Source organism: Capricornis sumatraensis, chromosome 4 (genome assembly GCF_032405125.1).
Source record: "Capricornis sumatraensis isolate serow.1 chromosome 4, serow.2, whole genome shotgun sequence".
NCBI classification, from domain to species: Eukaryota; Metazoa; Chordata; class Mammalia; order Artiodactyla; family Bovidae; genus Capricornis; species Capricornis sumatraensis.
Genome location: NC_091072.1, coordinates 35,031,913 through 35,053,400, shown reverse-complemented (window position 1 = coordinate 35,053,400; position 21,488 = coordinate 35,031,913).

Sequence of the window (21,488 nt, the reverse complement as noted above, 5' to 3'; positions counted from 1 at the left end):
AGCCGGTGTGATGACTTGGAAGGATAGGATGGGGAGGGTTTTAGAGGGGGGCGAGTGGTTTAGGAGGAAGAGGACACACGTATGCCTATGGCCATTTCATGCTGATGTATGGCAAAAACCTCACAATATTGTAAAGTAATTATACTCCAATTAAATAAATAAATAAAATTTTAAAAAGGAGTCCTCTGGGATGTTCCCTTAACAGAAAGAGAATTTTCCCCTACTTTACTGCCTTTCCCATTTCTTCTTTCCTTGCACATAGTGATGTAATAGAGAAAATTGAGATGGAAATATTGGAACATGAGAATGAAGTGTTGAAGATGACAGAGAAAACACAACAACAACCTGAAAATTATGGAGTTTTTTAACAAGTCAAAGAACACCACTTATGCAAGAAATGAACTTTTTTTCATTTAATTAATTTATTTATTTTAACTGGAGGCTAATTACTTTACAATGTTGTAGTGGTTTTGCCATACATTGACATGAATCAGTCATGGCTGTACATGTGTCCCCATCCTGAACCCTCCTCCCACCTCCCTCCCCATCCCATCCCTCAGGGTCATCCCAGTGCACCAGCCCTGAGCACCCTGCCTCATGCATCACACCTGGGTGGTGATCTATTTCACATATGGTAATATACATGTTTCAATGCTATTCTCTCAAATCATCCCACCCTCGCCTTCTCCCATAGAGTTCAAAAGTCTGTTCTTTACATCTGTGTTTCTTTTGCTGTCTCGCATATAGGGTCATCATTACCATCTTTCTCAATTCCATATATATATGTTAATATACTGTATTGGTGTTTTTATTTCTGACTTACTTCACTCTGTATAATAGGCTCCAGTTTCATCCACCTCATTAGAACTGATTCAAATGCATTCTTTTTAATATCTGAGTAATATTCCATTGTGTATATGTACCACAGCTTTCTTATCCCTTCGTCTGCCAATGGACATCTAGGTTGCTTCCATGTCCTAGCTATTGTAAACAGTGCTGTGATGAACATTGGGGTATACGTGTCTCTTGCAATTCTGGTTACCTCAGTGTGTATGCCCAGTAGTGGGATTGCTGGGTCGTATGGCAGTTCTATTTCCATTTTTCTAAGGAATCTCCACACTGTTTTCCATAGTGGCTGCACTAGTTTGCATTTCCACCAACAGTGTAAGAGAGTTCCCTTTTCTGTGCACCCTCTCAGAAGTAAATTATCTTTAAGTCACTACTATTTGGAGTCATTCTGATTCAGTCAACTTCAATATTCAAACTAACAAAAGAATGAACACCAGGAAAATAAAAATAAGAATAAAAAAAAATAAGGAAGTCAAAGGAGGCTCCATGAAGAATGACTTATCAGCAAAATAATTGTTACATTTAAATTATTAAAAGTTAGAAGATAAAGATGTCTTTTGGTCAACAAAATGGTAGTTCCCAGTTAGCAAAATGTACATTACAGGAAATGCAATGACTTGTCTATATACAAAGAAATATTCACTAGAGAGTACTATAATACCATAATAGAGAGTACTATAAAACCATAATACTGTAGAAACAGTTATGGTATGATTATAAAGCAATCTAACATACGACATAGCTTTGAGAAATTGGTAGAGTGAAAGAAAGAGAAAGTATTGAACTTGATGGTCTGAACATTATCCGTCAAGTAGTTTAAAGAAAAAGATCTGTATTTTCTTACTTGAAAGTCTATCACCATACTTAATTGGGCTTCCCTAGTAGCTCAGCAGTAAAGAATCCACTTGCAGTGTAGGAGACCCAGGTTCAATCTGTGGATCAGGAAGTCCCTTGGAAGAGGGTACGGCAACCCACTCCAGTATTCTTTCGTGGAGAATCCCATGGACAAAGGAGTCTGAGGCTACAGTCCAGAGAGTCTCAAAGAATCAGACATGATTGAAGTAACTGAGCATGCACACATATCATTTATAATATTTACAATAACCATGATACTGATTTGTAAATATATTTGAGTGGTATCATAACCAATCTTATAAGCATGCTGGTAGCTATATATGGATTCTACATATGAACTTCCTTCATTTATAAAGTGATGAGTTTCAGGAAGTTTTCTAAAATCTCTCTATACATCAGTCTCATTTATAAAATGGATTTTTAATGAATCAATTCAGTTCAGTCGCTCAGTCGTGTCTGACTCTTTGCAACCCCATGAATTGCAGTACGCCAAGCCTCTCTGTCCATCATCAACTCCCAAAGTTCACTCAAACTCACGTCCATTGAGTCAGTGATGCCATCCAGCCATCTCATCCTCTGTCGTCCCCTTCTCCTCCTGCCCCTAATCCCTCCCAGCATCAGAGTCTTTTCCAATGAGCCAACTCTTCACATGAGGTGGACAAAGTTTTGGAGTTTCAGCTTTAGCATCAGTCCTTCAAAAGAACACCCAGGACTGATCTACTTTAGAATGGACTGGCTGGATCTCTTTGCAGTCCAAGGGACTCTCAAGAGTCTTCTCCAACACCACAGTTCAAAAGCATCAATTCTTCAGGGCTCAGCTTTCTTTACAGTCCAACTCTCACATCCATACATGACCACTGGAGAAACCATAGGCTTGACTAGACAGAACTTTGTTGGCAAAGTAATGTCTCTGCTTTTGAATATGCTATCCAGGTTGGTCATAACTTTTCTTCCAAGGAGTAAGCGTCTTTTAATTTCATGGCTTCGATCACCATCTGCAGTGATTTTGGAGCCCCCCAAAAAAGTCTGACACTGTTTCCACTGTTTCCCCATCTATTCCCCATGAAGTGATGAGACCAGATGCCATGATCTTCGTTTTCTGAATGTTGAGCTTTAAGCCAACTTTTTCACTCTCCTCTTTCACTTTCATCAAGAGGCTTTTTAGTTCCTCTTCACTTTCTGCCATAAGGGTGGTGTCTTCTGCATATCTGAGGTTATTGATATTTTTCCCAGCAATCTTGATTCCAGTTTGTGCTTCTTCCAGCACATTGTTTCTCATGAAGTACTCTGCATATTTTTAAGAACAGTACCCCATTTATAAAGTAGGGGTCTAAAATTAAGACTGTTCTCCCACGGTTGGTTTCATCATAAATTGAGATCATTTATCTCCTATACTTAGTACTTAGCACAGTGCCTAGCACAAAATAAGCCATAATCATCAGCTCCTACTAAGTGGTATTCAATGCTTTTCAATATATAGAACTGATCTTTAGATAAAGCAATGTATTAATAGACTGTTATAGTACCAATGTTAGAAGCTTTAATGATGCTAGAGCAAAAATAAATCAGAGAGTAAAAAAAGTACAGCAATGATACTTTACTTACATTTGAGAATAAGGAACCAATGAATATGGTCAGATATGCAGATGACACCACTCTTATGGCAGAAAGTGAAGAAGAACTAAAGAGCCTCTTGATGAAATGGAAAGAGGAGAATGAAAAAGTTGGCTTCAAGCTCAACATTCAGAAAACTAAGATCATGGCACCCAGTCCCATCACTTCATGGTAAATAGATGGGGAAATAGTGGCTGACTTTATTTTTCTGGGGTCCAAAATCACTGCAGATGGTGACTGCAGCCATGAAATTAAAAGATGTTTACTCCTTGGAAGAAAATTTATGACCAACCTAGATAGCATATTCAAAAGCAGAGACATTACTTTGTCAACAAAGGTCCGTCTAGTCAAGGCTATGGTTTTTCCAGTAGTCATGTATGGATGTGAGAGTTGGACTATAAAGAAAGCTGAGCCCTGAAGAATTGATGCTTTTGAACTGTGGTGTTGGAGAAGACTCTTGAGAGTCCCTTGGACTGCAAGGAGATCCAACCAGTCCATCCTAAAGGAGATCAGTCCTGGGTATTCATTGGAAGGACTGATGTTGAAGCTGAAACTCCAATACTTTGGCCACCTGATGCAAACAGCTGACTCATTTGAAAAGACTCTGATGCTGGGAAAGATTAGGGCAGGAGGAGAAGGGGACCACAGAGGATGAGATGGTTGAATGGCATCACCAACTCAATGGACATGGGTTTGAGTGGACTCCGGGAGTTGGTGATGGACAGGGAAGCCTGGCGTGCTGTGGTTCATCGGGTCGCAAAGAGTTGGACACAACTGAGCGATTGAACTGAACTGAATATGGTCAATAAATATACCTAAATTGAATGGATCAAAACACAGAGTTACATCCTATTTTAAATTATAACAGTTAACAGAGAATAACCATGAATTGCATAAACTAATAAAAATTTGGGAAAGGAAGTTGAAGATAAAAGTCAGTTAATTGGGTATGTGATTCATATCTTTCAGTTTCCTCATATGACTAATAATTACATGATGTGACTATTGTGCACAGTTCTGAATTTATACATATTAATTTAATGAATCTGCATACTTATAAGGGATATACCATTATTGTCCTATTTTAAAATTACAGAATGTAGGCAAAGAAATTCAGGAATTTTTCTGAAGACCCTAGACTGTCTGCAGAGGCTGTATCCCTGTTTACTGCCTGTAAGAACAGACGGCAGGATATGAAATCTCAAACTGCTGTACTGTATTTTAATTGTATTCATTAGAATTAAGCTAGTAATAATCAAATTAAATAAAACCAGATATTTTAAGGAGTGGTGAGTTCTAGAAAACAGGCTGCCGCTTGGCAGTAATGAAGGAAGTGTATCACAAGCTACATAATTCATTTTTGAATGGCTAAAGTTTTCTCTTATCACATGAACATATTATTTCTTTCAAAACAAAACAGGAGTTAAACTCCAATAGTTTTGCATTGTGGAAGCTGCGAAAGTTTATGTCTTGACACACTGCTGCTGCTACTGCTGCTGCTGCTAAGTTGCTTCAGTCGTGTCCGACTCACTGATTTTTATAATTATACTGTATTACCAGTCATATTTTTAACAATTTCTGAGCTTCCTGTTCTACCTTTCATATGTATGACAAATATTTATATGTGACAAATTTTCATTTAATTTTATAATTGTTCATATTAAATTATGATCAAGTTACAATTTTGTAAACATTACAAACTTAGAAATGGTAGTACAGTCTTTGCTTTACAGTAAACCTATTGTTCATAGTCTAATGAAAATATATATATACATTTTTTAATCAGGGAGTGGTTTATTTTAGTCAAGCGGATTGATCCTTAGAGGTTGGTCTCTCAAAAAAGAGCTTGGTCTCTCACAAAGCTCCTTGAAAAATGACCAAGGCCAAGATTAATAAGAACAAATTAATCCCAACCAACTACTGGTCACATCAGGGGCAAGGTGTTGCAACCCCAACCAGGAAAGTTGAGGACCCAAACCATCCAACAAGTTCCCTGCCAGAGCAGCACAGGTGCAACTGCTATGCTGGAAACCAGGCCCGAGCTCAGCGTCACGTCAACCCCAAGGTCCGGGCTGGCTCTGCAGGCCACGTGGGATGTGGCCCCACGTGTGGTACAACCAGGGAAAGGACTAGAAGACCCTCCTGCTCTCCTGTCCCAAGACAAAACACAGAAGCGCAGCTCAAGTCCACTCCCGGTCCTGCCTCACTCCCAAGAATCCCCCCGAGGATGTCGGGGTCCTGAGACCACCGCCCGGCCGCCCACGGCCCAGGTCCTCAGCGGGAGGAGGCCGAGGGCCAGCAGATGGTTGGGCGATGTCGGCCTGAAGCCTGGGAATCACCTTCGAGGGCTGGGCCGCACCACCAGGACCACGGGGCAGGACACCCGGCCTGAAGCCTCCCTGAGGAGCCGAGAGACCTGAGGCCAGGGGTTCACTCCCCGTGCCCGGGGTCCTGCCACCTGGACTGGCCGAGCTATGACCCAAAGGTCCACCTGCTTGGAGGTGATGAGAGGCTGGCCCTCACAAGCACCCCTTAACCCACCCCAGGGCAGCGGGGGGGTCGGACCGCGCAGGACTCACCTGAGAGGCGACACTCCTGGGCGGAGGAGGAGACACTCCTGTTTAGAGCTGACACTCCTGGACGGAGGTCACTCTCCTGTTTGGAGATGACACTGCTGGGCGGAGGAGACGCTCCTGAGCACTAAGTCTTGGGGGCACAGTGCTCCCCCACCCCCGACAGTGAGCCGGACTCACCTGCCTCAGACGAATGAGGATGCGAATGAGGAGAGCTTCACCGGTTCAGGCGAGTTTCTAGAACTGTCCCAGGGATATCCTGGGCCCTGTGGGGCGTCCCCGTTTACGGAGCCATCGCCCTGAGGGAATGGTCCGTGTACCTCAGGCTGGACTCGCTGCGGAAGAGCGACCCTCAGAGACAGGTGGGCGCGGCCCGGAGACCCGCCCTGAGCTCAGTGCGCACGCGCCGCCTCTCCAGAGGCCCGGGTGCGCGGGTGAGCAGAGGCCGATGGGAGACGGGCATCCATGTTCTGCCTAAGAACAGATGTGATGAGCTCCATGTGGAGCACCTGGACGTGGGGAAGTCACAGACGGCTTTGAGCAGATAGTCTACCTGGCGATAGAGGAGGCTCAGAAAGAGAAGGGACTTGACAAAGTCGATATCTGAAAGTTCAGAAAGAAAAAGACCCGCTGCTGCAGGACTGGACTGCGGGGAAAACTCTTTCTCTGACCTCTGCAGGTGGTCTGAGAAACAGGAGGCCGGGATGGACGCCTCTGGCCCTCCAGTGATCCTCTGCAGAGCACTGAAGGAAACACAGACTGAGAAGAATCCATAATGACATCTTTTCCAACTTGGGGACATTTAAGCCTCTGCCCAGTCCTCCTTTCTGTCTGACTCTCTGTTAGAAGGTTTCATGTTCTTGTCTTTTAACCTCAACTGTTTTTTAAACTATAAAGCTTTAAAAAGAAAACTAAATTTTCCCCAAATGCAAGGCCACGTAGGAATCTGCACATCCACCCACTATTCTTTTGTCCGTGAGGTTTGCAGCTAAATGCTGCTCCAGCAGGTCTGGTTGTCTGCATCATCCAGTCGTCTACTCTTGGGAATAATGATATATTTACACACGGAGGGGGGGAAAAAATCAGAGGAGAAAACGTGACTTATAAAGAGAAATGAAAAGTAGGTGTCAATTTGTTTGCAAAGTGGAATTCATCAAGAGTAAAGCTCTTTCGGACCTGGGTCCTCAGATTCCTTAATCAGTCAGGCAGGCAGGCAGTTCAGTCCCTCAGTCGTGTCCGACTCTTTGCGACCCCATGAATCGCAGCACGCCAGGCCTCCCTGTCCATCACCATCTCCCGGAGTTCACTCAGACTCACGTCCATCGAGTCCGTGTAGAAATTAGTAAAAGGCCAACGAATTCAAGCAGGACTTTATTGGGACTCGTGCTTCAGCATAAGACAGGCAGAACAAGAAACAGGTGCTCATGCTCACTCTGTGAGGAAGGCAGGCTGGTGCCTTAAACAGCGTGAGGGTAGGGGTGGACTCGGGGAAGGAAATGGCAACCCACTCCAGTGTTCTTGCCTGGAGAATCCCAGGGACAGGGGAGCCTGGTGGGCTGCCATCTTTGGGGTCACACAGAGTCGGACACGACTGAAGTGACTTAGCAGCAGCAGCAGCAGCCTCAGGCGTGGACTGGTGGGTCCGGAAGGAGGAGTGGCTTACGTGGTCTGCCCACTCCTTCCAGGGTGCTGTGCATGGGGTTCATGCCTAGTACCCTGCTTTTGCTCTTGGCGTCTAGAAGCAGTAGTTGGGTTTTGGCCTTTTTGTATTTAATTGTTCATAATTTGTCCCAGCTGCACATGCATGCAGTTATTTTTAGCCCCGTAGTTTCTTTGTATTCTGCTGCTTGAGGAGACCTTTGTCCAAGTGCAGGTATGACAATAAAGGGTCCAAGTCCTAGCCCACATTAAATGTAGCTCCGTCAGCCTGTCTGTCTATGGGGCTTCCCTGGTGGTACAGATGGTAAAGGATCTGCCTGCAATGCAGAAGACCTGGGTTCAGTCCCTTGGTCAGGAAGATCCCCTGGAGAAGGAAATGGCCATCCATTCTGGATTCTTGCGTGAAAATACCATGGACAGAGGAGCTGGGCAGGCTACAGGGGTCGCAAAGGGTCAGACAAGACTTAGCCCACTTGAAGGGTAGCCTGGCTATCTATAAATACTGAATATAGCTCAGGACTATAGGAGAACCCAGAATGGATCACTTTGAAACCAGAAAGGGCACAGACATTAATAGAAGCAAAATGATATAATAATTCATGATTTATAATCTAAATTAGTCACTGATGTAAGTTCATATAAGCATTGTAGATTGATAGCAAGTGGGTGGTAATCGAAACTGCACAGATGAGGTAGTGGCAAGGAATATCCCTGCCAATGCAGCCTACACAAGTGACACGCGTTAAATTGCTGAGTCAGGAAGATCCCCTGGAAAAGGAACTGGCAACCCACTCCATTCTTCTCTGAAGAATTCCATGAACAGAGGAGCCCAGTCCATGGGGTTGCAGAGTTGGACACGAATGAACATATAAGGATACGTGACAATAATATAAATTATATTTTAGGTGAAATAGAAATAGTTTGCTAATATCTCAAACTGGGACTGTGATTGTTTTGAAAGTGAAAGTCTCTCAGTCATGTCTGACTCTTTATGACCCCATGGACTATACACTCCATGGAATTCTCCAGGCCAGAATACGGGAGTGGGCATCCATTCCCTTCTCCAGGGAATCTTCCCAACCCAGGGATCGAACCTAGATCTTCCACATTGTAGGCAGATTCTTTACCAGCTGAGTCACAAGGAAAGCCCCAAAATACTGGAGTGGGTAGACTATCACTTCTCCAGCGGATCTTCCCAACCTGGGAGCCAAACCAGGGTCTCCTGCATTGTAGGTAGGTTCTTTACCAACTGAGCTATCAGGGAAGCCATGACTGTTTTAAACGTCTATTTTTCTGAGATTTGCCTTCCTATGTTTGAGTTTGAATTAAATTTCTTTCTTTAGAAATAGAAGTGTAACATCTGCTTAATTCATCTAAATACTGCTCAGATAGCATTGGCCATCACTAATGTTAATTTTTAAGAGGAAATAGTTTATCATTATTCTGTTCAAGTTGTTTTTGTTCTGTATATATGACAATATATTGATCAATATCATTACCCTTTCATGGAAATTTTAATAAAGTTTAGATAAATGAGTAGCTTCAAAAACGTTTTAATCCCCCATTTATTCCCTTTAAGACTGTGTATAATTTTGTAACTGGCACTTGACAAGGCAATGAGTCTTCCTTCCAGCCTGCTGTTAAAATATTACTTTTGCATGAAATTCCCATTGAAATGATATGTCAAGAAATATGGTTCTAAATTCCTTTTTTTGTGATGGAAAAATTGCATAGTTTCAAAATATTTAGCTACACAGAAGATGAGAAATTAATTTTTAAAGAATCTACATTATATTGAGAAATCAGAATATCAATGTGGTACAGGATGCTCACAAGTTTTTATTATAATTGTAGTAAAATCAGATTATATACTATAAGGGCTGTGTGAGTGTGTGTGTTGGTTTTCTTTTTTTTATTCATTGTTGCTTCTCAGACATGCTTTTGGCAAACAAAAAATGCTGCTATGCATGAGTCTTATTGACTTGGTTGTCTCCTGGATGTTTTGTGGTGAAGACATTGCTGTGGCAGGGGATGAAGACAGAACTAGGTGAAAAGTTGAGAATCTCCTAATTATAACAGAAGTGGTTTTAATAAGAAAAAAATTAAATAACCTGAACTAGCTTGGGAGTAGAAAAATGATATCTTTTTTCAGGGGGCAGAAAAGAAGCTAATTTTCTTGTATGAAAGGACATTAGTTGATTCATTCTGCCTCTGTCTGCATGTAGGTAATTAGTGTATGATCCATTGGTTCTAGAGATCCAAACAAACTTGACAAGATAACTAGGAGGGCGCTGGTACAAAAAAGGAAGGAAGTAGAGTAATTGAATGCAATGCTCTTCGTGGTGGTCTGAGGATCACCTGGAATCATTCCTATTCATGCTTGCATGTTAAGTCGCTTCAGTCATGCCTGACTCTTTGCAACCCTATGGACTGTAGCCTGCCAGGCTCCTCTGTCTAGGGGATTCTCCAGGCAAGAATGCTAGAGTGGGTTTCCATTTTTTCCTCCAGGGGATCTTTCTGACCCAGATATTGAACCCGCATCTCTTATGCCTCCTGCACCAGCAGGCAGGTTCTTTACCACTAGTGCCACCTGGGAAGCCCATTGCTACCCAAGACCCTTAATTAAAAATGCAAAATCTTGTCTTCAACAAAGAGCTAAAGAATGAGTAATTTTCTAGGTTAGGATCCATCAAATATTCACTCCTTGATTCTTGTGCATTCTATTCTTCTTTGAGGTTTGATGATGAGCTTTGGTCCTTCCTTATCCAAAGGGTGCTTCTTAGCTTCATACAATAATTACTACATCAATGACTTTACATACTGTGACCATACTTTAACCTTGCAATGTAATTCTATGGAGAAAAAACATTGCTAGTTCTCTTGGTTTAAGAAAAAGCAATAATAACAGCTATCAAATCTTATTTTGGATGTCAGGCACTGCTTAATGAGTTTACCTGTATGAACTAAACCTTCAAAACTACTGTGATCAACTCCCTATTTCTCAAATGAGGAAAGTGAGGCACTGGATAGTAAGAAACTTGCTCAAGTTTATTTAAAAAAGCAGGTGTGAGAGCTATGCTTTAAACGGAGGCACTCATTCTCTAGACTGTAACCCTAAGTACCACACTTTGGTATAAAGTGAGGCTTAGTCATGCAATCACATGGACTATAGCCAGCCAGGCTCCTCTGTCCATGAAATTCTCCAGGCTAGAATACTGGGGTGGGCTGCCATTCCCTTCTGCAGGGTATCTTCCCTACCCAGGGATCAGATCCAGGTCTCCAGCATTTGCAGGCACATTCTTTTCCATCGGAGCCACCAGGGGAGCCCACAGAATGATATATGAAAAAGTATAGTACTTATCAGGTCAGTTCAGTTCAGTCGCTCAGTTGTGTCTGACTCTTTGCGACCCCATGAATTGCAGCACGCCAGGCATCCCTGTCCATCACCATCTCCCAGAGTTCACTCAAACTCACATCCATTGAGTCGATGACACTATCCAGCTGTCTCATCCAGTAGCATATTGGGCACCTACTGACCTGGGGAGTTCCTCTTTCAGTATCCTATCATTTTGCCTTTTCATACTGTTCATGGGGTTCTCAAGGCAAGAATACTGAAGTGGTTTGCCATTCCCTTCTCCAGTGGACCACATTCTGGCAAACCTCTCCACCATGACCCACCTGTTTTGGGTGGCCCCACAGGGCATGGATTAGTTTCATTGAGTTAGACAAGGCTGTGTTCCTAGTGTGATTAGATTGACTAGTTTTCTGTGATTATGGTTTCAGCGTGTCTGCCCTCTGATGCCTTCTTGCAACACTTACCTCTTACTTGGGTTTCTCTTACCTTGGGCGTAGGGTATCTCTTCACAGCTGCTCCAGCAAAGCACAGCCACTGTGTATCTCCTCACTGCCGCCCCTCCTGATCTTGAACGTGGAGTAGCTCCTCTCAGCCTTCCTGCGCCCACGCAGCCACAGCTCCTTGGACATAAGATTGCTCCTCTAGGCCACCGCCCCTGACCTCGGGGATGGGGTAGCTCTAAACAGTATCTTTAGCACCCAGTAAAGTAGCTGGTACTTATACTGGGGATCTAAGAATGCAGTTTATAGGGTTCATCTGGTCACAAAATCTTCAATGTCTCAAATGTGAGCTGTGGCTCTTCTGCCCAGAGAAGTGCACAGATGTAAAGGCAAGCCTAGTTTGTCTGCAACTTCAAGAGGCTCACCTCCCTTGGAGCCCATCCACAGACCAAGTTCACTGATTGAAGCTTACACATGGGTGTCCTTAGGAGCAAAGTACCTGTTTTGGTATAGGCTTTATTACACATAAAAGTTTCCTTGCTTCTTTCTTTCTAAATTTCAGATTTGGAGTTATATTCACCTGTTGGAATGAATAGAACCTCTACGCAGGCAAACTAGGCTTGCCTTTGCATATGTGCACTTCTCTAGGGAGAAGAACCACAACTTGCATTTGAGACTTGGAGGGTTTTGTGACCAGATAAATCCTATAAACTGCATTCTTAGACCCTCAGTATAAGTACTATACTTATTTTTTCATATACTATACTTATTTTTTCACTGGCTTCCCCAGTGGCTCAGATGGTAAAGGATCTGCCTGCAATGCTGGAGACAGGTTTGATCCCTGGGACAGCAAGATCCCCTGGGCAGGGAAGTGGCAACCCACTCCAGTATTCTTAGTTCAGTTCAGTTCATTTCAGTCACTCAGTCGTGTCCAGCTCGTTGCGACCCCATGAATCGCAGCACGCCAGGCCTCCCTGTCCATCACCATCTCCTGGAGCTCACTCAGACTCACGTCCATCGAGTCCATGATGCCATCCAGCCATCTCATCCTGGGTCGTCCCCTTCTCCTCCTGCCCCTAATCCCTCCCAGCTTCAGAGTCTTTTCCAATGAGTCAACTCTTCACATGAGGTGTCCAAAGTACTGGAGCTTCAGCTTTAGCATCATTCCTTCCAAAGAAATCCCAGGGATGATCTCCTTCAGAACTGGAGAATTCCATGGACAGAGGAGCCTGTTGGGCTACAGTCCATGGGGTCACAAAGAGCCAGACACAACTAAGTGACTAACTCTCACTTTTATTCATTCCAAACTGATACAGTAACATAGTTCAGAGAATTTATAAAATTCCTAAAAAAATATTCTATGGAGTGGAAAGACTCAACTAGATGTAAAACAGAGACAAGGGAATTTTTCTTTTCCAAAGTCAGCAAACTGAAGGAAGTCTAAGCCCACCCTCCCGCTCAGGCCTGTCTAAGTTTTGCCGCTCTTGCCTTCCCTCTCCATCACTCTCACTGGCATGGCCACTGTCTTTGCTCAGCTCTCCATTTCTTCCTGCCTGGACACCTGCCCAGACATCAGCTCTTTTCTTTGGCAACAAACCCTCCTACTCATAGTTCCACTAGCTGCCTGGTGAGCTTTTTAAAATGATCAAAGCCCACTCCCTGCTTCTGGTTTTTGCAAAGGACTTGTCTTCAGTTCTTTGAGTAGAAAACACACCAGTGCCAGGCCAGCTCTGCTGCTCGGTGACTGTGTGGCCTGGGACAAGTTCCTTAACCTCTCTGAGTATGGGTCTACTCAGATTCAAAAGGGATGTAATTACAATACTTTCCATTTACAGTTGTCAAGAGGGTTAAACAATATTTTAAATTGCTCAAAGCAGTACCTAGTGTCTAGAAAGCATGTGGTCATGTTAGCTCCTTCATAGAGCACATGCTGTCCAGAAATAAATGGTCATACAGGACAAGAAACTGAGAGTACCGCTTTCCACAGGAATAAGCTGCTGAACCATTGAGAAACACAGTATTTACACAAATAATCTGAGAAAAACTTGCCAACATATTATATAAGTCCACTAAGTGACCTTATAGAAAAATAGGGTTATCCTTATACTTGAAACTAAACTCAGCATTAGAAAGACCACTTCTGATCCCTGGGGAAAAAAAGCAGAGTGATGCTATTTATTTCTGCATTAATCTCAGAATAAATACAATATCAAGGGCATATTTGCTAAAAACAAAAACAAACAAAAATTTTAAGAAGTTATTTAATAACTTAGAACATATATTTAAATATATTGAGCATAGGATTCTCCAGGCAAGAATATTGGAGTGCGTTGTCATGCCCTCCTTCCAGGTCTTCCCAACCCAGGGATCAAACCCGCATCTAAAGTCTCCTGCATTGGCAGATGGGTTCTTTATCAGTAGTGCCACCTAGGAAGCCATATTGAGCAGAGTTTACTTTTATAAATAAGTGATATTTAAAGCAATGGAAAATAGGGAACATCCTGACAATAATTCTAGTTTTTAATATTATGTAGATAAAACAAATTTTGATGTTTCTGTAAGTTGCAAAACAACTTTAATTCAGTGCTTTGAAAGTCAATAGATATGATATTGCTAAAATTTAAACTTCCAATATCCAAGTTCCTTAAAAACTATAACTTTCCCTTCTGCAAATGGAGTTTACTTCAGGCAGAACTTTCAGTGATGGAAGGTAGGTAACATGTTTCTCTGCTGTTTTGGGGTGCCCCTCTTCTACTTCCCCATTCTTAGTAACATGTTTTTTCATCTTTTTTTTTCTCTTGGATAAAATGAAACGAGAAGAGTTAAACAGAGCAATTATTACACTGACTTTGTGTTCTCTGAGCTGGGAACGTTTGATTGCATGTACCATAATGAGGGCCTTTCTCATTCTCAGTGTAAATGAGAAATTTTTTAGAGATGTAAAATTGATTTTCAGAAATGTCTTGAAAATTTGCATCTTGGTCTGGACTATTTTACCTGCTGTATCTCTGCTTCAGTGAAAGCTTCAATAATTAAATCATATGACATCCTGATTATTTTTCACATCCTCTTCCTTATCAATATAAGCTTAATCTTATTTTGAATTTTATCCATGTTCTAAATTTCCTTTTTTTTTTTTTTTTTTAAGTTGTGACATGTGAGCTCTTAGCTGTGAAATGTGGGATTTAGTTCCCTGGTCAGGAATCAAACCTGGGTCCCATGCACTGGGAACATATAGTGTTAGCCACTGGACCACCAAAGAAGTCCAAAAGGTCCTAAATTTTATAAGCACTTATTTTTAAGGAAAATAGAAGCATAACTGTTTTCCTTATGTAGACATATGTAGACAATAGTGACTGGCAAAATCATCTCTTTGCCCACTACCTCTCAACTGAGAACAAAGGTCTAATTTTTTTTTAATCTAATTTCCAGAGGGGAGATATTACTTGGTCTTACAGATCAAATTTATTTGTTTGGGCAATATATTCAAGGGAAGAATATAGAAAAAAAGAACATCTAATATAGACACATTTTATAAATTAATTACTAATTAATATACTTATTTTGCATATTCTGGAAATAACTCACATAGGTATCTACTTTCTCCCACTTATTTGGACCAATGTATCTTTGCTGTCAAGATTTCCTGGTGGTAGCATGAATGTATTGGATAGGGAAGCTCTTGCAGTATGATACATTCTGAGACTCACATTTCAAAATCCCAAGGATTTCACAGAGAACAGAAGCCTGGAGACTGTATTCATTTAAAACTTTTCAGTTCTTACTATTTAAGAAATGTAACCCATACCATTTTACTGTTTCTTAAAATCTCTGCTCGAATCACAATCTAAAAAAAAAATCTCACAATTGAAAAAAGTAAGTGTAACTTAGCTTTTCTCTGCATTCTTGGTTGCATATGCCTCTCTTTTATATCTGACTCAGTTGTATGACTGATGACAGCAGAATCTAGGTAATATTGGATTTTATGATTATGCATTCATTTGGGAGCAGAAGCAGCAATAATGATGTGTTACGTGCCTTATGCCAGCAGTTTCAATAACATAATAAATGCAAATATTTTCATAACTATTTTAAATATATTTTTAGGTTATTCAGTATGTATGCTTTGTTACAACTACCATCCCCTTCCAAGCATAATTTCTAGGTTTCTTCCCTAGGAATATCATGTTTTTAAAGAAAAATATGAATATCATAAAAAGAGAGATCTCTTTAAGGATGTCAAAATAAAATATCTTATACTGTGCTAATTTGTATATTTTAATACTATTTGCTCTTATACTTTCCTTTAATTAATTGGGAAAATGGTTAGACTTTAATATACAAATATAAAGCAAAATCTAACAAGCAAAGTTTTGTATGTATCATTTTACATATACCATCAAAAAGGAAAAATCTTGCCAACTAAATTTTGACATACTAGACTTTTAAGACATTAATTCACAAGTGTTAGTTATGTGAAAGCATGCAGTTGATAAATTGATAGAATATTGTATTTTTTAAACAACTATTAACTAAAGATATTTCCCAGACCATTTCATGAGTTTTTGTATTGAAAAGTTAGCTTTTCTCAATAATATAAAATCTAGTTTAAAACCTTGGGAAATAAACACACATAATAGCCTATTAAGTCATTAAATTATTAATTGTATGTTATTCAGAAATAATAATAATGCTACTCAAAAGTTAGATATGGTATATTTTCTAAAGTATTAAACTCCCATTCTTTAGTAAATGTTGCCAACTAGAGAATGTTACAGAAAGTCACTATCATAAATTAAGTTAAACAGTAATTGAGTTTATATCAACCATGCTCTGTTAAGGCATCAATAACATTTGGCCTGAATATAGAAAGACAAACTGCTAAATATCTCCTTGGCTTATCTAATTCAGAAGGACATGTCTGGTCTCACCTCTTAACAATTCTTTTTCTTCTTCCACTGATAGTGAAAATTTTAAGGACATTTACAGTACAGAGTCATAATTTATGTTAAATCATTCCTGTCTCATTTGCCATATGAATTTGTTCTATTACCTTTTGTGTGTTTGTGTAGCTAAGTCACTTCAGGCCTGTCTGACTCTTAGTGACCCTATGAACTGCAGATTGCTAGGCTCCTCTGTTCATGGGATTACCTCTGATGTTTGCTCTGAATACATACTATCTAACAGTGACATAGACGATCTAGACTATGGAAAAGGTTATTAGTAAGGACTTCCAGTGCATTTTCTTGGCAAAACTCTATTAATCTTTGCCCTGTTTCATTCTGCATTCCAAAGCCAAATTTGCCTGTTACTTCAGGTGTTTCTTGACTTCCTACTCTTGCATTCCAGTCCCGTATAATGAAAAGGACATCTTTTTTGGGTGTTAGTTCTAAAAGATCTTGTAGGTCTTCATAAAACCGTTCAACTTCAGTTTCTTCAGTGTTACTGGTTGGGGCATAGACTTGGATAACTGTGATATTAAATGGTTTGCCTTGGAGACGAACAGAAATCATTCTGTCATTTTTGAGATTGCATCCAAGTACTGCATTTTGGACTCTTTTGTTGACCATGATAGCTACTCCATTTCTTCTGAGGGATTCCTGCCCGCAGTAGTAGATGTAATGGTCATCTGAGTTAAATTCACCCATTCCAGTCCATTTTAGTTTGCTGATTCCTAGAATGTCGACGTTCACTCTTGCCATCTCTTGTTTGACCACTTCCAATTTGCCTTGATTCATGGACCTGACATTCCAGATTCCTATGCAATATTGCTCTTTACAGCATCGGACCTTCCTTCTATCACCAGTCACATCCACAGCTGGGTATTGTTTTGCTTTGGCTCCATCCCTTCATTGTTTCTGGAGTTGTTTCTCCACTGATCTCCAGTAGCATATTGGGCACCTAATGACCTGGGGAGTTCCTCTTTTGGTATCCTATCATTTTGCCTTTTCCTACTGTTCATGGGGTTTTCAAGGCAAGAATATTGAAGTGGCTTGCCATTCCTTTCTCCAGTGGACCACATTCTGTCAGACCTCTCCACCATGACCTGCCCATCTTGGGTTGCCCCGCAGGCAGGGCTTAGTTTCATTGAGTTAGACAAGGCTGCGGACATAGTGTGATTAGATTGACTAGTTTTCTGTGAGTATGGTTTCAGTGTGTCTGCCCTCTGATGCCCTCTTGCAATACTTACCATCTTACTTGGGTTTCTCTTACCTTGGCGTGGGGTATCTCTTCACGGCTGCTCCAGCAAAGCACAGTCACTGATCCTTACCTTGGACGAGGGGTATCTCCTTACCGCCACCATTCCTGACCTGAAGCTCCAGTACTTTGGACACCTCATGTGAAGAGTTGACTCACTGGAAAAGACTCTGATGCTGAGAGAGATTGGGGGCAGGAGGAGAAGAGGACGACCCAGGATGAGATGGCTGGATGGCATCATGGACTCAATGGACGTGAGTCTGAGTGAGCTCCGGGAGATGGTGATGGACAGGGAGGCCTGGCGTGCTGTGATTCATGGGGTCACAAAGAGTCGGACATGACTGAGCGACTGAACTGAACTGAACTGAAGGATTTCCAAATTTAATGATATCTTTTCTTTTTTTCCTTCTCGAAAATTAAAACAGTAAAACTTATACCTTCCTCAGGACATGCTTGGAAAACAAAGGAATGTTACACTCATCTATATCAATTTGAGAATCTTCAATGCTACAATCAAATATTCTAAGAGAAATAAACAAGTGGGAGTATATTATAAAGTCATTCAAGAAAATCACTGCTAGAGCAAGTGAACAAAATCGCCGATCCTCAAGAGCTTACATTGTAGTGAATTGAAAAAAAAGAAATACAAAATCAATTAAAAATACAAATATAATATGCCAGGTGATGATAAATTCCATGTGGAAAGATAAATAGGTTAATAAGATGGACAGCAATAGCAACACCAAAAACAATTTAGATATTGTTTCTCGGAAAATACAATGTTATACAATGAGGAGTATTTTTATCTATGAATTTGGCAAAACAATGTAGAGTATTGAATACATGCCATTGCTAAAAAGAATGAGGAAAACATAAATTGACATGCAAATACATCAAATGTATTTTAAGTAAAAAATATAAAGACATGTAAATGTGAAATAGGAGAACATGTTTGTAAATTGTGTATCTGGTAAGTGCTTACTATCTGGAAACATACAAAGAACATATATTAATCAATAAAAAGACAAATAACCATAACCCAATTAAAATGGGGAAATGATTGCATACATATTTCTTATTAAAAAAAAAAAAAAAAAAGAATCATCTCTACCTAAAAGGAGTCAAAAAGACAAAAGGGGCCGATGTTGGAGAAATACCCTCCACCCAGTTTCTACAAGACTCGAGCAGTGTCTTTTCCCCCCAGGAACAGGTCTTTGCTAATGGAGAGGCTCTGGGAATAGCCGCAATGATTCCCTTCTCCTTTCATTTTCCAGAGGCATGAGGCTATCTTAGATCTTCACCAGGAGAAACTGGTGGGACTCCTGGAGGTAAAACCCTTGTAAGTGTGGGGACCTTCAGGACTGCGTTTCCCAGAGATGACTCTTGTTAGACCACAGAAAGCCTTCAGCATTTGACCAAATTACTATTTGAGTGTTCTCAGCAGACTGTAGCTCTAGCAACTACTATTACAGGTAAGCAGATCTTGGTTGTAATTCTCTGGATTTTTCCTGGCTCTCTTCAGATCTCAAGGTTATGCTTTTCCTTGTAAGTTCAGTTCTCCAAGGGGTATAAGAAAAGTCTTTGACTTTTCAGTTTGTCCAGATTTTTCTTATTGCAAAGATGGGTGGGATGACTTTCAAGATCTTTACACATCAGAATTGAAATCAAATGTTGATGGGCTTCCCAGGTGGCACTAGTGGTAAAGAACCTGCCTGTCAATGCCAGAGATGTAAGAGACTCGGGTTCAATCCCTGATTCAGGAAGATCCCTGAAGGAGGAAACGGCAACCCACTCCATTATTCTTGCCTAGAGAATCCTGTGGGCAGAGGAACCTGGTGAGCTACAGTCCATGGAAAGACTGTAAAGACTGTAAAGTCACAGAGTCGGACATGACTGAAGTGACTGAGAATGCACATCCTGAGATTTGGATTTTTGGTGGTAAAGAGAGTAAAACTCCATTAGCTTTTTACTCTTTTTATCACTTGTCTATACACAACATACATCAGAGGCTGATTATTTTCTGTCAGTTTTTGAGCACATGCAAAAGAAAATATATGTTTATATAATCAGGTAATAACATTGCTTTACATCTAGTGTCATTATGGAATAGTGTGATTTGACTGACAAATACCGACAGCAAACTTTAAATATTTTGACTGTGCATGTCAATAACCGTTGGGCTTCCTTTGTGGCTCAGCTGGTAAAGAATCCTCCTGCAATGCAGGAGACCTGAAGACCTGGGTTTGATCCCTGGGTTGGGAAGATCCCCCTGGAGAAGGTAAGGGCTACCCACTCCAGTATTCTGGCCTGGAGAATTCCGTCCATGGGGTCACAAAGAGTAATACGTGACTGAGCGAATTCACTGTCAATAACCATAGATGTCTATAAAACCTCTTCATAGCACTGATTTCTCTTAGGGACTACGATGAAATAACCCTCAGTTTTAAAATATTGTATTGGCCCATTTGAAATTTTTATGTGTAATTGCATACAGTGGATTTTCCATATTAAGTTTCTAGCAAATATAAACACAACTACTATTTATATATGTTCATTATATGAATTTATGGCACTAATCTCAAGGATTTTATGTTCAATTCAGTCACTCAGTCATGTCCAACTCTTTGTGACCCCTTGGACTGGAGCACGCCAGGCCTCCCTGTCCATCACCAACTTCCAAAGCTAACTCAAACTAAAGTCCATTGAGTCAGTGACGCCATCCAACCATCTCATCCTCTGGTGTCCCCTTCTCATTCTGCCTTCAATCTTTCCCAACATCAGGGTCTTTTCCAATGAGTCAATTCTTTGCATCAGGTGGCCAAAGTATTTGAGATTCAACTTCAACATCAGTGCTTTCAATGAACATTCAGGACTGATATCCTTTAGGATGGACTTGTTGGATCTCCTTGCAGTCCAAGGGACTCTCAAGAGTCTTCTCCAACACCACAATTCAAAAGCATCAATTCTTTGGTGCTCAGCTTTCTTTATACTCCAACTCTCAAATCCATACTAGAAAACCAATAGCCTTGACTAAACGGACCTTTGTTGGCAAAGTAATGTCTCTGCTTTTCAATATGCTGTCTAGTTTGTTCATAATTTTTCTTCAAAGCAGTGTTTTTTAATTTCATGGCTGCAATCACCATGTGCAGTGATTTTGGAGCCCCCAAAATAAAGTCTGACACTGTTTCCCCTGTATCCCCATCTATTTACCATGAAGTGATGAAACCAGATGCCACAATCATAGTTTTCTGAATGTTGAGCTTTAGGCCAACTTTTTCACTCTCTTCTTTCATCAAGAGGCTCTTTAGTTCTTCTTCACTTTCTGTCATGAGGGAGGTGTCATCTGCATATCTGAGGCTATTAATATTTCTCCCAGCAATCGTGGTTCCAGCGTGTGCTTCATCCAGCCCAGACATTCTCATGATGTACTCTGATATAAATTAAATAAGCAGGGTGACAGTATACAGCCTTGACGTACTCCTTTTCCTATTTGGAACCAGTCTGTTCTTCCATGTCCAATTATAACTGTTGCTTCCTAACCTGCATACAGATTTTTCAAGAGGCAGGTCAGGAGGTCTGGTATTCCATCTCTTCAAGAATTTTCCACAGTTTTTTGTGATCCACACAGTCAAAGGCTTTGTCATAGTCATTAAAACAGAAATAGATGTTTTTCTGGAACTCTCTTCCTTTTTCAATAATCCAATGGATGTTGGCAATTTGATCTTTGGTTCCTCTGCCTTTTCTAAAACCATCTTGAACATCTGGAAGTTCATGGTTCATGTACTGTTGAAGCCTGGCTTGGAGAATTTTAAGCATCACTTTACTAGCCTGTGCTGCTAAGTCACTTCAGTCGTGTCCGACTCTGTGTAACCCTATAGACAGTAGCCCACCAGGCTCCCCCATCCCTGGGATTCTCCAGGCAAGAACACTGGAGTGGGTTGCCAT